The following is a 14725-nucleotide window of genomic DNA, read 5'->3' as shown; positions in this document are numbered from 1 at the left end:
TTCAACTAAAATGAAGTACTGAACAAAGTTCCAACCTTCTTAAGTCATCTTCAGGTTAACAAACAGAGTCTAATATATATTTATATTTCAACTGGAATTTTTCTCACCATGAATTACCTACCACTGTGCTATACTAAACAGCTGTACATCATAACAGGTTCAACAATTTGCAGTAATTTTTATACTTGAAATAATTTTTAAAATGATTTATGGAACTGCAGACTTGTGATCTAATATCATAGCAAAACAAATACAACACTCCATTTTTTACATACATAATGAAAATGTCCAGACAAAGATAGCTATGTTTGCACATTCAGTTACATGATAGTATAAACCTATGTTTCCCTTCAGCCTAAAGGATTAATTAGTTAATTTGGTTTATTGCTAAAGGTGTGTTTATGGCCCAAATTCTATTGAAAGTACATTACTAAAATTGTGAAATATTTTGTTTTACCAGCTAATTTCTCAAAGTTATTTGTTAATTTGTACTTTTATTCTTAACAAAATATAATTATTTCAAACTCCACATCATTAACTAAAGCTAAGTAAAAAGAAAAAAAAAGTTAGAATCTCTATTTCCTTTTTTGCAGGTGCCCTCCCACTTCCTCCCCTTTAAGTTATTTTATAGTCTTACAAAGAAAGAAAAGTTCTGAATAAAAAATGAAATTAACATAGTTGATTTATGTTACTTTTTTATTTCCCATAAATTCTGTATCATTTCAATGAAAAAAATGAAACAGATTTCTGTTTGAAAACAAACAATCATGAAAAAAATGCAAACTTTCTTTTAGAGATCAATTAAAACAAATAGTCCACCTCCTTTCCTTTTTTTTTTGAAAACTCCAGCTCAATGTTTTTTTCTGTTTAGCTTTATTTTAGTGCCAGCTATCCTATCCCAACAACTAGTTTATGGTCTAGAGCTCACTACTTTTCTTAAATAAATAGGAATGTCCTAAACAGACCATTGACAAAATGTTACTAGAAACTTATCCAGATACTACCTACTATTATATATGTATAATGAGCAGCATATTATAAAACATTAAATTCCTCTTTAAAATATTTTAGTTTTTGCTTATGTGGTATACTGTCTACTGAATTAGTATGTATTCATTTTCTTTGAATACTGCAGAAATTTCAACTGCAGTTTCACCAGCAATAACTTCAGCAAAATTTATAAACAAAGTAACTTACACTTCCATCATTTTCTGTAGAAATTTTATTGAATTTTATGTTTAGAAATTGTTTTCCCAAATTTTCAGAAAAAAAAATCCCCCTCCTGAAACAAAATGGAAACGGTATTTGCTATGTTTTTTCCAAATATAAATCAATTTGCCTTGACTAGTTTCAGCATCATGACATATTATGGAATCATCATTAATTTATAAATATTTTATAATTAGCACTGAAGTTCCCAATTACTTTTGTCTTAAAATGTGGTTAAATCATTAAGTTTAGATACTGAAAAAATATTCACAAATTCTCCAGAACCATTAAATATATAATGAGTGTAAATTAACAATCTATTGTCAACTGTATTGATAATCATTAGCATTTTAATTACCTAAACATTAATGGCTCATACTTCATTTGTGTTTCTCCTATACATCACACACAAGATAATATTTTAAGCTTTTATACACGTTCATCACATTTTTCAGTAGTAATCTAAAGGTCAAGATGGAGACTGTCTATGACAATAGCAGCCAAAAGCACTGGAGATATCTCATCTATCATACAAGTTTCAAACACAGAAGAAAAACTAGTCAGCAATCATAGAAATTCAATTAAGTTTGTGAAGTGCTTATTCCCACAATGCCTCAACACCTACTGTCTTTCACTGTCTGCAGCCAGTTGTCCTTAATGAGATGTATTAAAGTCAAAAGTAGGAAAATGAAGCCACCCAAAAAATACTACAAAGCATTACCTACTATACTCCACCCTGAAAAGTTCTAAAATTGCCTTGTGTAGAATAATAACCACCCCAAAATTCTACTACAAGTAACTCTCTACCTCCACACTTTTCTGAAAATGTCATATTTTGTACAAGATCTTAAAATACATTTTATATTCAACCTTAAAAATGGCAAAACCTACTTTAAATACAAAAGGTAGTTCATATTTTTCTGTTTTGTAACAATATTCTTGTTTACCACAGGAAAGCTGAAACAAGCCAGGTATTTGAAATTAGTCATTCTAGCTCCAGCAATACTGTATAAAATTTAATGTGAATTGTTAAAAGTAGTTAACTACCCCTCATGACAAAGTGTTTTTTTTCAATTCATTGAGTATTTATTTATCACTGTATTTTTCATTTCATTATAAAATCTTGCAAAAAAAAATTTAATTGCAAATATTTATAACCATTTTTTCTAGTTTAGTTACAGGTAATAATACATTATTCAAAGAACTTACTGCTATTAGATATTTAGAAATCTTTTTAAATGTGATATAATCATGCCTTTTAGAATCATATGAAAACTACATTACTAAGGGTGGGTAGACCAAGATTGAAAACATTAAATGTTCTTCTCATATCAAAAATATTCAATTGTACTTTATTATTTATAAACTTAATATCAAAATTTAGGTAAATGGCATGTATATGATCACTGTTACTATTCAGTTTCAAGTTCATTTGGATATACTAAACTTGGTGAAAAGTACTGATTATTAATAGTTGCTAAATAATCTATGTAACAAAAAGTATATTTATATTACTCAGAATTTCAAACCTGTTTCATAAATGTATTTTCATAAAAAACTTGCAAATTAGCCATGTTTGCAGGCAAGTTAACTCCCATTGGAATACCCACTGTTTTTTTAATATATAACTGCTAATTACAAGTAAGTTGTGTTATACTGAATTATAAATTTACAAAAAATCAGTAGACTGGATATAATTTGCAAAACATGAAAAAAATAACTAAATATATTTTATAACATATTAGCATGAAATTTTGGGATTGGAATAATCTGTTACTCAATTTGAAAAAGTTTTAGAGCCACTATACATCATACTTATCTTTCTTATCTCAAGTTTATCCCATATTTATTTCCTCGTATATACACTGCTGACCAAAATCTTAAGGCCAATGGACATAAAGAAAAAATATGCATTTTGCATTGTTAGACTCAACTACTTATTTAAGTAGAGCTTCGAAAGATGAAAATAAGAAAATGGAAAATAAAATAACATTGTTTTAGCATTTAATAGGGAAAATGTGAACACTATAAAATTAGCCTAAATACTAGCTGGTCAAAAGTTGAAGACCATACTGAAACGAGGCATTAATCAGTAAACACGTAACGAAATTTAGTCATTTGTGTTCAAGCAGTAGCATTGTCAACATCTCCCACTGACATCTCCTGTGTTACATTGGGTAAAAACATGGCAAAGGCTAAAAAGTTGGCAGAGTTTGAATGTATCAGAATTGTCGAGCTGCAAAAGCAAAGTCTCTCTCAATGTGCCATCAGTGGTGAGATTGGGTATTGTAAAACTGCTGTTGCAAATTTCTTAAAAGACCCTGAGGGTTATGGAACGAGAATTTCAAGCGGTCGGCCAAAGAAAATTTCACCAGCGTTGTACAGGAGGATTTGATGAATTGTCTGGCAAGACACCAGCTAATCGTTGAGCCAGATTAAGGCCCTTACAGATGCAGAATGCAGCTCAAGAACAATAAGACGGCATATATGAAAGAAAGGCTTAAAAAACCATAAATATCTTCAAAGGACACACCTCCTTCCACACCACAAAACAGCTTGGTTAAACTTTGCTGAGAAGCACCAAATATGAGATGTAGAAAAGTGGAAGAAGGTTTTGCTCTCTGATGAGAAAAAATTTTACTTGGATGGTCCAGATGGCTTCCAACGTTACTGGCACGATAAGGATATCCCACTGGAGACATTTTCTACACGACATAGTGGAAGAGGTTCCATAATGATCTGGAGTGCTTTCTCCTTCCATGGAACAATGGAGCTTCAGGATATACAGGGGCATCAAACAGCAGCTGGCTACACTGGCATGTAGGAGAGAGCATCCTTATTGACTGAAGGCCCTCACTTGTGTGGAAATGATTGGATCTATCATCAGGACAATGCTGCAATCCACAATGCCCACAGTACAAAACTTTTTCATGGCAAATAACATGATTCTTTTGGACTATCCAGCATGTTTGCCCAAATTGAACCACACTGAAAATGCTTGGGTGTAGATAACAAGGAAAGCCTATAGAAATGGATGTCAATTCCAAATGGTGCATGATCTTCATGAAGCCATTTTCACCACTTGGAATAACATTGCAGCCAGCCTTCTGCAAACACTTATATCAACTACGCCAAAGCAAATGTTTGCCGTTTTTTGCAATGATAGTTATGCACCCCATGACCGAGACCTCTTGTTGGGCATTTCCTACTCTGTTTAGGACTTCTTTTTGGTATGGTCTTAAACTTTTGACCAGCTAGTATTTAGGCTAATTTCATAGTGTTCACATATTAACTGCTAAAAAAGTTTATTTTTATTTTCCATTTTCTTTTTTCATCTTTCGAAGTTCTACTCAAATAAGTGGTTGAGTCTAACAATGCAAAATGCATATTTTTTCTTTATATTCATTGGCCTTAAGATTTTGGCCAGCAGTCTATTAGAAAAGGAAAAGAAAATCTAGCCAAAATTCAAGAGCTCAACTAGTATACTTCAGTATGTAACTCAACCCAGTATACTAGAGTTTGCAATTCCATCTCATCTGTCACACATCAATAATCCTTATTTATCAAACATAACACTTAAATTAAGGTAACTGATTTTGACTTGTATTACTTTTTTAGTATAGTACTTAAAATTATGCATCAGTAAGTAAAAAGCCAACATATCACATGTACAAGTGTTACATCCATTACAATAGTTTCTCCCTCCAGTTCACAGAACATAGCCATATCTGATAATGAAATATACCCAAATCAAGGCCATGGAAGGTTATCAGTTAATCAAAATTACTATTAAATTGATTAATCATAATTAGTGTTTCCAATTATCACTATTTTAGATCATTTTAACTCTCCATATAATTGAAACATTGCTTCTAAGCATGCTCACTCTTTCTTTGATATGACAATGCTACCACTTTTGTTTGCAATGAATTTCATACAAAGCTACACAAGAGCTATCTGCATTGCAATGCTGCCAAGCCTACTGTCATTCACCTTGAACTGTTGACAAGAGGGAAGCAAAAGTTTAGTAACATCCACCACTAACGTTTTTGTTTCTGGACTGTTGACAAGTAGGACAGAAACTAGCAGCACCTGCTGCCAACTCCCTTTTTTGCTTGTATCATGGTTTGAAAAACACTGTACTTATTGATTAATCATATGTAATTGATAACTGAGACCATCAATTTAATAATTAGCAAATTCAACTCAAAGGCTAGCTCTCCTCCAAAATATGGCCATGACTTCATGAAGGTATACCTTGTTACTTTCCACTGGAGAGGATAATGTCTAACTTGTAACAAAATATGGAAAGCTATTTTTACATATACATTACATACAGTGAAACAATGTTACTTTTGTGAAAATAAATATCTTATTCAAAAATGAGTTGAAACTACTGAAAAGTATAATGATATTATATATTACCCTTAAGGTTATGCAAAAAAATCACCAATAAAAACTATTTCCTACAGTTTTAGTAACATGTTTTGTTGGTCTGACTTACAGTAGAACCCCAATAGTGTAAACCTTTGCCACACTAGGAGGCAAATATTCTCTCACATGGGTTTTTACAAATCAAACTTATTTAAGCCTCTTTTTCTGAAATAATCACATGATACAAATAGGTGGTAATACTTTTGTCATACAGTTATATCAACATTTATCAATTACAATTTTACTACTAGCATAATTTCACTTTCCTAAAGTTATGATTTGGTATGAAGTGAATTTTTAAACAATCAGAATAAAAAAGAAATGTTACTTAGAATTACAATTAAATCATACAAAGGGAAACCAGCTTGAACCTTCAAGACAGTCATGTAAAAGGGCAGAAACAGGGAATTCATACAGAAAACAAACTTTACATATAATAAGGGAAAAACTAATCACAAAGAGCTTTATAGTAAAGTAATTTCTAGAGTTTAATACCATGATAGGACAATGTCTAGACATAAGTCATGTTTGTCAGATAGTTCCAATTTTTGGTTAGATAAAGTCCTAAGTGCAACCAATATTTTAAGTCATCACCAAAATTTTTAAAACAGTTAGGTATGCCAAGTCCACACACTTTTCATTATCAAAATAATGTATAACATGATAAAAACAAGTTAACATATTAATCAGGAAAGTGCTCTCTTTAGCAAATCCATAATGATCCTCTTTTAACCTGTTCAGTACCGTAGACGAGATAACTCGTCCAAGCCGACTGGTAACACAGTGCCACGGACAATTATTGTTTCATGTTTTGTACATATTTATTCATTTTGTGTACTATTATAAGTTTGGCTTAAAGAAAAAGTAGTATTTGTTGCTTATTTCCTTTGTTTTAAAAATTACTCAATTTTGCTGAAAAAAACCGGCATAGGAGCTGCCGTAGCAGCTGAAATACTTGACAGTCAAAAGGTTAACATTGATACTGCACTTCATTACATGATTTTTTATAAAGCTCCTTTTACAACTTTCTTCAATTTTTACATTAAATCTTATCACTATGGGTTTTCCTGTGGTCAAGGATCAAAGGGTATGTCATCATTTTAGTAGACTTGTATTCAAAACTTTATTGAACTACTAGTTTATCAATGCATGTCAATAAGTTTGGCATAAATTTTTTTTATTATAATTCAAATTTTAGTATTATACATTAGTTAATTTTAATTTGAAAGTAAATATTAAAATAATATTCCTTAATATCAGTTTTTGTGTGTCACATGGTATACTGAATGCAACTTTGGTTCAAATTAGATGTTTCTGATGTTCAAATACAAAGGCTATGGTTTTTTAAAAATTAAATACTCAAATTACCAATAATGAAAAGATAGAATATAAAATAAGAACCTCTTATGTTTTATATTTTCTGAGATATGATTATAATTAGTAAATTAAACACAGTGACCATGCCACCTCTTCCCATTTTGAAAATACGTGTTTACATACACCAACTTCACTCCATGTGTTTATAAACAATTAAAAGCTCAAAATTGGTCCCACATTGTTTTCTCAGCCTATTTAAAGTATCTATTTCCCAAAATTAATCTTTTTATTCCCAGTCTTGGAAAAAAAGGGATAAAGTAAAATGATGTTCAAAATAATATTTTTTAGCCTAAAACAAAGCTTAGTAAGTAATCCTGATAAATTAGAAAATGTTATTTCAAAATGCATATAGCAAACCTAAAAAAATTTGTTTCACATCCTCCACAGGCAAATTTCAGCAAGACTTAGTATGCAAGGTATGGCAAGTAAGTACATTATTTACAATCATACAAAAAAGAAATTGTCATATTTTTATATTTCTGTATTTACTATTCCATGTTTTAAGAAAAACAACTGAAATTCAATAATTTACTTGTAAACAGTAATGATATACACTATCCTACCAAACGTCATGGGACACATCTCTGATTGCAGGAAAATGGGTGTGATAAGAAATATGCAAACAGTCTGGCTTTCAAAGATGATCAGTAGTTCTCTTGGAAGTCATTTTGAACTTGTATGCCAAATGATGAGTGAAAGGAAAGAGCTAACAGAGTTTCAGATGGGAAGAATAGCTGGATGTCATTTGGGGAAAATGTCTGTGGATGCTACTGAACAAGTAAACATTCCCAGCTTGACAATTGGTAACATGCCGAAGAAATGGAAGTCTACATGTGACAAGTCAAAGTTATGACCAGGTAAGTGTAAAGGTATAATTCCATGTGCCCTACACTGTGGTAATTTTATGGTAAAGGCCCTTATACCTTCCAAAATGCAACACTCCATGCTGTAAAGCAAGGATTGCGAATGCATGTTTTGAAGAGAATAACACTGGAACATTGCAGTAGCCTACAAAGAGTCCCAACTTCAACCTTATAGAACATCTCTGGAATGAGTTAGAATGCAAAATAAGGTCAAGATGGGCCTGTCCAATTGTGGAGCTTACTAATGCATTAAAGGAGTAGAGCACAATACCATTAAAAATTAGTAGTCTTTCAAGATGCAATGAAGCAGTCATTAAGGTCAAAAGCTGGTCAACAAGTTAATTTCTTGGAATATAGCTGTTTTATTTATAACTACCCATATCTCTTTTGTAAAAAAGTGTATGTATATTTGTAATGTAATTACTTTACAAAGTAATGGTCCACTAGAACAAAGACAAGACTCATCACTTTGTACACACCAATATTATGATATCTAATATAGTAACAAGAAATGCATGTGTACCATAGTTGTAGCTTCTGTAATATTAGTCAGACATGGGTGAAAGGTCAATAAAGTAAAAATAATAAATGTTATGAAATTTAGGCTATTTAGAATAAACATTTGCAATTTCATCTCACAATTTTAGATATTCTAGAATGAAAAAAAAACTTATTTCCAAATTTGTATGGTGGTCACAAGATCAATAAATTTGACAAAACCTGTACAGTCACAAAATAGAGAAAATAAATAATATAGGTCTTCTAAAAACAAATGTGACATCTATTTTGATTTTATTAGGTTATAGAGGTTTCACAATTTTCTAATGCAAAAAGGTATTTTTAATCTTAAAATCAGAATTACTTTACATGTGGGATAGTTATTCTTCAAAAAGAAAAAATACATAAACAATTAACTAAAAAATCTTAAAATGTGACAAAAAAAACTTGATATTTTGTGTATGAAAGCCTTACTTTTAATGCAATCTTCAAAATTTTATGAAGATACACATTGTAAAGTTATAGTATGAAAACTATAGCAAGCACAAAATTGTTACAATGTTGGTCTCCTGGACCAAGCCCACAGTGATAGGGTTAAAAAAAATAGTAACCGAGCCAAATTTCATGGCAACTCTTATTATCCCCTTTTGATATACAAGTAACACCAACAGCTCTCCACTCCTCAGACACCTGCCCAAAATCTACTGATCTTCCATAAAGTATAAAAGAAAGGTTCACACATCTGATCTTTGTTATTCTTGTAAAAGCTAGGAAAATGTTTCCGATGATTTATTTAGTATTCACCTTCCATGCTTTCTTATTACCAGTATAGGATTAATACCTATACATTCCTAACATTTTCTATAGAATGTTGTGCGAAGAATATCCTTGTAACAATAAAAAACATCTAAATGCTCAGCTATTTCATCTACACACTGATTATAAGTTAGAAAGATAATGATCTATTTATCCAAATTGCTAGTTTGGCCTCACTTTGAATACCCTTTAGTTTCTGGGCTCCTTATCTAACAACGAATTTACTGAAAGTTATTTAAAGGAGGACAACTGTAATCATTCCAGGGATGAACATTATAATGATAGGTTAGAACTTCTTAATTTCTCTTGACAGAAAAATGGAAGGTGGTGATATGGAAGTTTACAAGACTGTCCCAGAAATCAATTGGATAAAAAGATTTTTCCCCTTTAAGCTATATCAAGATAAAAGAAAGAGAAAAAAATTAAGACATGGAAAAACAGGCTAGACCTCAGTTGATATGACAGACCCTGTAAATAACTAGTTTCCATATTGTAACTTTCAACCCTTCAACCCTCTTCCTTCAGATCCAGGATAATGTTTCACCTCTGTGATCACAAGCTTTTGTTTTAAAATAAATTAACTTTTGACACTGCATTCTTATTCATAAATAGCATTTTACAAAAATATGGCATTACTTTCATGATGCATAAAATGATACTTTGTAAAAAATTATAAGACTTTAATGTGGTTATCAAGTGAAGCTGACCACCAAAATGTCTCTACTTTTTTATAAATATTTAAGAAGTTTTTTAAATGATGTTTCAATTGCAGTCAATTGCTGTAAGTTTTCTTCACATGAATTAATCTTCATATTTTTTGTGTTCAGACAAAACTTTTTTTTGCATGTCTTTTGTATTCTCCAATCATTTTTTGAAAATTTTTAGTCTTGTATTCAACTGAAAAATATGTTTGACAGTTGTTTCATTGAAATAGAAACATTTCTTTCTAATGAGACACCCCTTTTATGCAACAAAGTGCCAAATATTTTTGCAAAAATGTGTAATTTCTCACCTTGAACAATACAAGTTATAATTATCAGATTATCTATCTAATTAGATTCTCACTTGGAAACAAACACTCTTCTGAAGTAATTTTCCTGATATAATCAAGTTCTCACTTTGAAACAAACATTCAAGATGTCTTCAAAAAAGTAAAAAATAAAAAGGTAGACTATATAAAAAATATTTTGGTTAAACATTGTCTGTATCCCTCTTGCTACAGGAAAGTAAAAGTGGGCATGTCACAACAAGTTGTAGTTAGTTATTAAAATGAGAAAAAAATATATGCTCCTTACTGTTCTGTTGCTAATAACAGTTAATAGTTTTCTCAATGACCTAGGACCACAAATATTTCATGCACACAAAATTCTGGTTCTTCACATGCATGAAAAATGTAAAAGCATTCTTTTTTGTTAAATGTTATAACACTGCTGCTAACTTTACAATAATTCCTGATGTCAAATACAATTAAGTTTGAAACTGAGTGACAGGTGTATGTGTGTAGAATGTATTTATTACACACCTGCAAGACTCATTTAAACAACTAAGGATAGGGATATCATATGGCTTCATGTTTTTGTTGATCTCAGTCTGGCAACCATCAATGAAGTGAAATTTCCATCTGAATTCACTGGCCTATTTGTTGTTGAGATGCAAATCAGGTGACCTAACAACTGGTCATGTCTGATATATCAAACTTTCATAACTAAATTTGCAATAAAAAAAAATACAACTTTAATAAGATTATCAAGCAGGTTATTTGTAAGTTCATCAATAACTGATAACAATCTATTAGTTGTTGCATATTCAAAGAAAACTGGTAACTGGCAATCAGCCTGACTATTAGACAAAAAAAATACCTACTCTGAGCTCTAATTGTAACATAATGATCACACACAATTTTTAAGGTGGTGAAAACTGACAACTTAAACCAGCTTCAAAGTATTCATCAAATCACATCAGCACAGAAAACAAATACTTCAGTTGTAAAATACATATTCACAAACATCAATACACATATCCAAAAACTAATAGGATATTACTATAAAATGAAGGCAAGACCTAATTGCTGGAGGGAGGATGGGGGTCAAAAGCAATATGAGTAATTCTGTCACAATATTAAGTGTTGACAATAAAAAGTTAACATTTCACTACCTATAAAGAACCCCTTTAATTGAATTTTAGGATATAATTATTCATATTTTCAATAGTTTCCAAATCTAACCAAATTTTAATAATTTCCATTATATCATAGTCTTCCATTTCAACTTGGATCCTACATTCACACATCTTGTTGATTATTCTATCATCCTGCTGCTCTAAGTTAAGAGATTGAACAGTATTCCTATGAGAAATCTGTGTTTAAATGTGACATGGTGGTTAACAGTAAAACCTGAAATATTAGAGGCAAATGATTTAAAATTAGGCAGTTTAGATGCATGCTTAAATTCCTTGAAAATTATTTAACACATTAACTGCTGATTTACCATACAGGGTAGTCTGCCTTCAGTAACAGAATGTGAGCATAGTATCACATACAGTGTACAACTTGCAAAAACTCAGCACACATTTCAAACAGTCAGTTATCTTACTTTCGTAAACTTTACTTTAAATGGATGTCAAAAGCTATAACAAACTCATTATTGATATTTGTTTTATTGGGTGAGATAAACTTTAGTCTTATCACCACTTTTTTCTTTCTGGAAAATTATATTTTCTGACATGAAGAACATTGAATTATTTTAGATTTCTTTATAATTTGTTTTTACAATACATTGATATAGAAGAAAGTTTTCTACAGATATATATATCTCAATGTATCATTACATAAAACTAAAATTCAAAGGTTGCAGAAATTCATCACAATTACAATGTTTTTGATATTCTTTCAATATTCATATTCAACTTTTTAATTACTGCTTAGCACAACATTTACTGAATCACTTTTGTTTTCTAGAAGATTGCAACAGAACCTTTATACTTCCTTCCATTACTGTAATTATTCTTAACCCATTAAAATATCTAATAACAAATATTACAGAATTAAATCTATCACTGTGACTTAGTTATAAACACCACCAAAAAAAAAAAAAAAACAAGGGTTAATTAGGCTTGATCTGCAGAACATTTCAGAATCATAAAACTCTAGAATATTTTAAAAAGTATTTTTGGAAACACCTACATTTGTATGTGTTTTTTGTTTGTTTGTTTTTGTCTTTTTTGCACACTGAATAAAAACTGGGAATAGCTGAGTAACATCAGTATCTGTAAATCTATATCCGTTGAAAACTCTGAAATGGTATTTTAATTAAATACAGCAGCGACAGGTTTTACTGCTAACCACTCAACTAAGTTTATCAAGTTTACTCTTAAGTAAACTGAAATTGATTATTCAATTTACTGTATGATATTCCAATGACACTGAATGCTGAAACTTCAGGAATAGTAGTTTAGTTTAGAATGAAAAAAAAACTTTCCTCATAATAATTATCTAAATCTTAAATACAAGTTAGATCATTTTCCCTTATAACCATATTATTAAACATACATTAATACAGTTAATTTAAGTGGCACATTTCACGATATTTTAAGTTTTTGTTTAATCAAACAAGTTAAATCTATGCAGACGCAGATACATCTACGTTAAGCCTAATAACAGGCCCAGGATAGAGTAATCCAAGTAAAATAGGCCTAGCACTAGACTTGAGTTGTAAGAGCTCTAGTTAATTGTATCTGTAGGAACACTATCGTTACTACTTAATGTTATATTATACTATAAATCGTTATTAATGGTTCTTTCAAAAAAAAATTATTGCTTTCAAACAATAACATACCTGACTTAGTTCAGAAAATCTATGTCTACCGGTTCTACAAGAAATTCAACATAAAAATACCTAACTACATCGATCTTTGACTATGGATCTCTGAAAAGCATAATTGTAAGAGTACCGTCACCAAACCCTGACGGAAGATGAACAAATCAAGAAATCGCATGACGCCTAGTGACGTCATATGATAAGTTTATTTACTATAAAAACTAAGAAGTTATGAATAATATGAGCAACAAATACCAAGCAATACCTTAATTCAATGTCCCAGTTTTATATTCAGTTTGGTTGTTAGTTTGTTGCTAAGCGCAAAGTCAAACATTGGACTTTCTGCATCTTACCCACCACGAGTATTGTAACCAGGTTGTTTACATTGTAAGTTTGCTGAACAACCGGATAAGTTTAGATTTACTCTTCATTGACACACAGTAGAAAGTGTATAAAAGGATGTATACAAGATAAATAAAAAATAGATAATTTAAAAAACCTGCAAATAGGGATCTTAAAGATTTTAGAAAACAATGCTGGAAATAGTGTAGATATTGATGAAACTTTGTAGAATGAACAGCAACTGCCTGTTATGGAGACAAGTGTAGAGGATGACGTTTCGAAAGTATTCCGCCTTTCGTATAATATAGACAAGTTACTCGAACTGCAAACCCCTATACTGGCTCCATGCTGTTACTCAGAACTACATCTGGCGAAGTCAAAATAGAGATTTGTAGTTTGAGTAAATAATGTATACGGTATCTCCAGCCTTGTTTTGTTCCTCACCTTTTACGATTCTTTTTTCTTATTTTTCTTGTTTATTGGTTGTTTTTTTTATGAGCAAAGGGTTACTTGATATCGTAGCTAACTTTACGCATTTAGAAGAACGTTTAATAACAAAATTAACTATTGAAAAATACAAGGTTAAGAGTTAAGTTTCAGTTTATGACGAAGGAAGTCACTGGAAGATATAACTCACGGTTGATTATTAGATAATTAGTGATTTATGAAACTTTAATAAGAGAAGTCCTGGCGTTGATTTATATGTGTGTGTGTTTGTGCACTAATAAAGCAGGTGGATTTCAAGAAATATAATGTACGTTCGAAGATTTTGATTTTAATTTTCAGAGTTAAAATAGAAACAATGAACAGTACAAACGTTGGATATGCAAGTCTAAAGGTTAGAAGAGATAGACAGTTAAATTTATTGCATTAGTATAAACTGGATCAACATAGACAAGTACAAAAAATTCTGGAAATTATCTGCTGTCACTCCTACCTACAAGGCCCGGGTTCGATTCCTCTCGGTGAATTCAGCAGATAGCCCCATACAAAGAAAATTTATATTATAGATAGCAATAACACTCTAGCGCTCTTAACTAGCACAAAAAAAAAAAAACGTTATGGAAACTGCGCATTTCTTCATCTTCCACTGTTCGATAAGATATGTACGTTTCAGCAATATATAAAATTAATTATATTGAAAAATGACGTAAATTTATTTATTTTTTGATACGATAAAGCCCGCCATGGCCAGGTGGGTTAAGGCATTCGACTTATAATCCGAGGTTCACTGGTTTGAATCCCTGTCGCACCAAACATGCTCGCCTTTTCAGCCGTGGGGGTGTATAATGTGACGATCAATCTCACCATTTATTGATAAAAGAATAGCCCAAGAGTTGGCGGTGGGTGGTGATGACTCGCTGCCTTCCC

The 14725-nt window shown here is 31.0% G+C and overlaps 1 pseudogene across 1 annotated transcript in view; it reads right to left on the bottom strand.

Annotated features, from left to right (window-relative positions):
- The window catches only part of LOC143247354 (F-box/WD repeat-containing protein 7-like), a 109673-nt pseudogene extending 96497 nt beyond the window's left edge, over positions 1–13176 (bottom strand). The window contains exon 1 of the transcript XR_013026526.1: positions 13031–13176. The product of XR_013026526.1 is annotated as an F-box/WD repeat-containing protein 7-like (transcript). The remainder of the gene's footprint in view (positions 1–13030) is intronic.
- Between the last annotated feature and the right edge of the window lie 1549 nt (positions 13177–14725).

This window comes from Tachypleus tridentatus, chromosome 3 (assembly GCF_004210375.1).
Source record: "Tachypleus tridentatus isolate NWPU-2018 chromosome 3, ASM421037v1, whole genome shotgun sequence".
In the NCBI taxonomy this organism is placed as follows: Eukaryota; Metazoa; Arthropoda; class Merostomata; order Xiphosura; family Limulidae; genus Tachypleus; species Tachypleus tridentatus.
The sequence above is the reverse complement of the archived record's forward strand: the minus strand, read 5'-3'. Positions and strand labels throughout refer to the sequence as shown.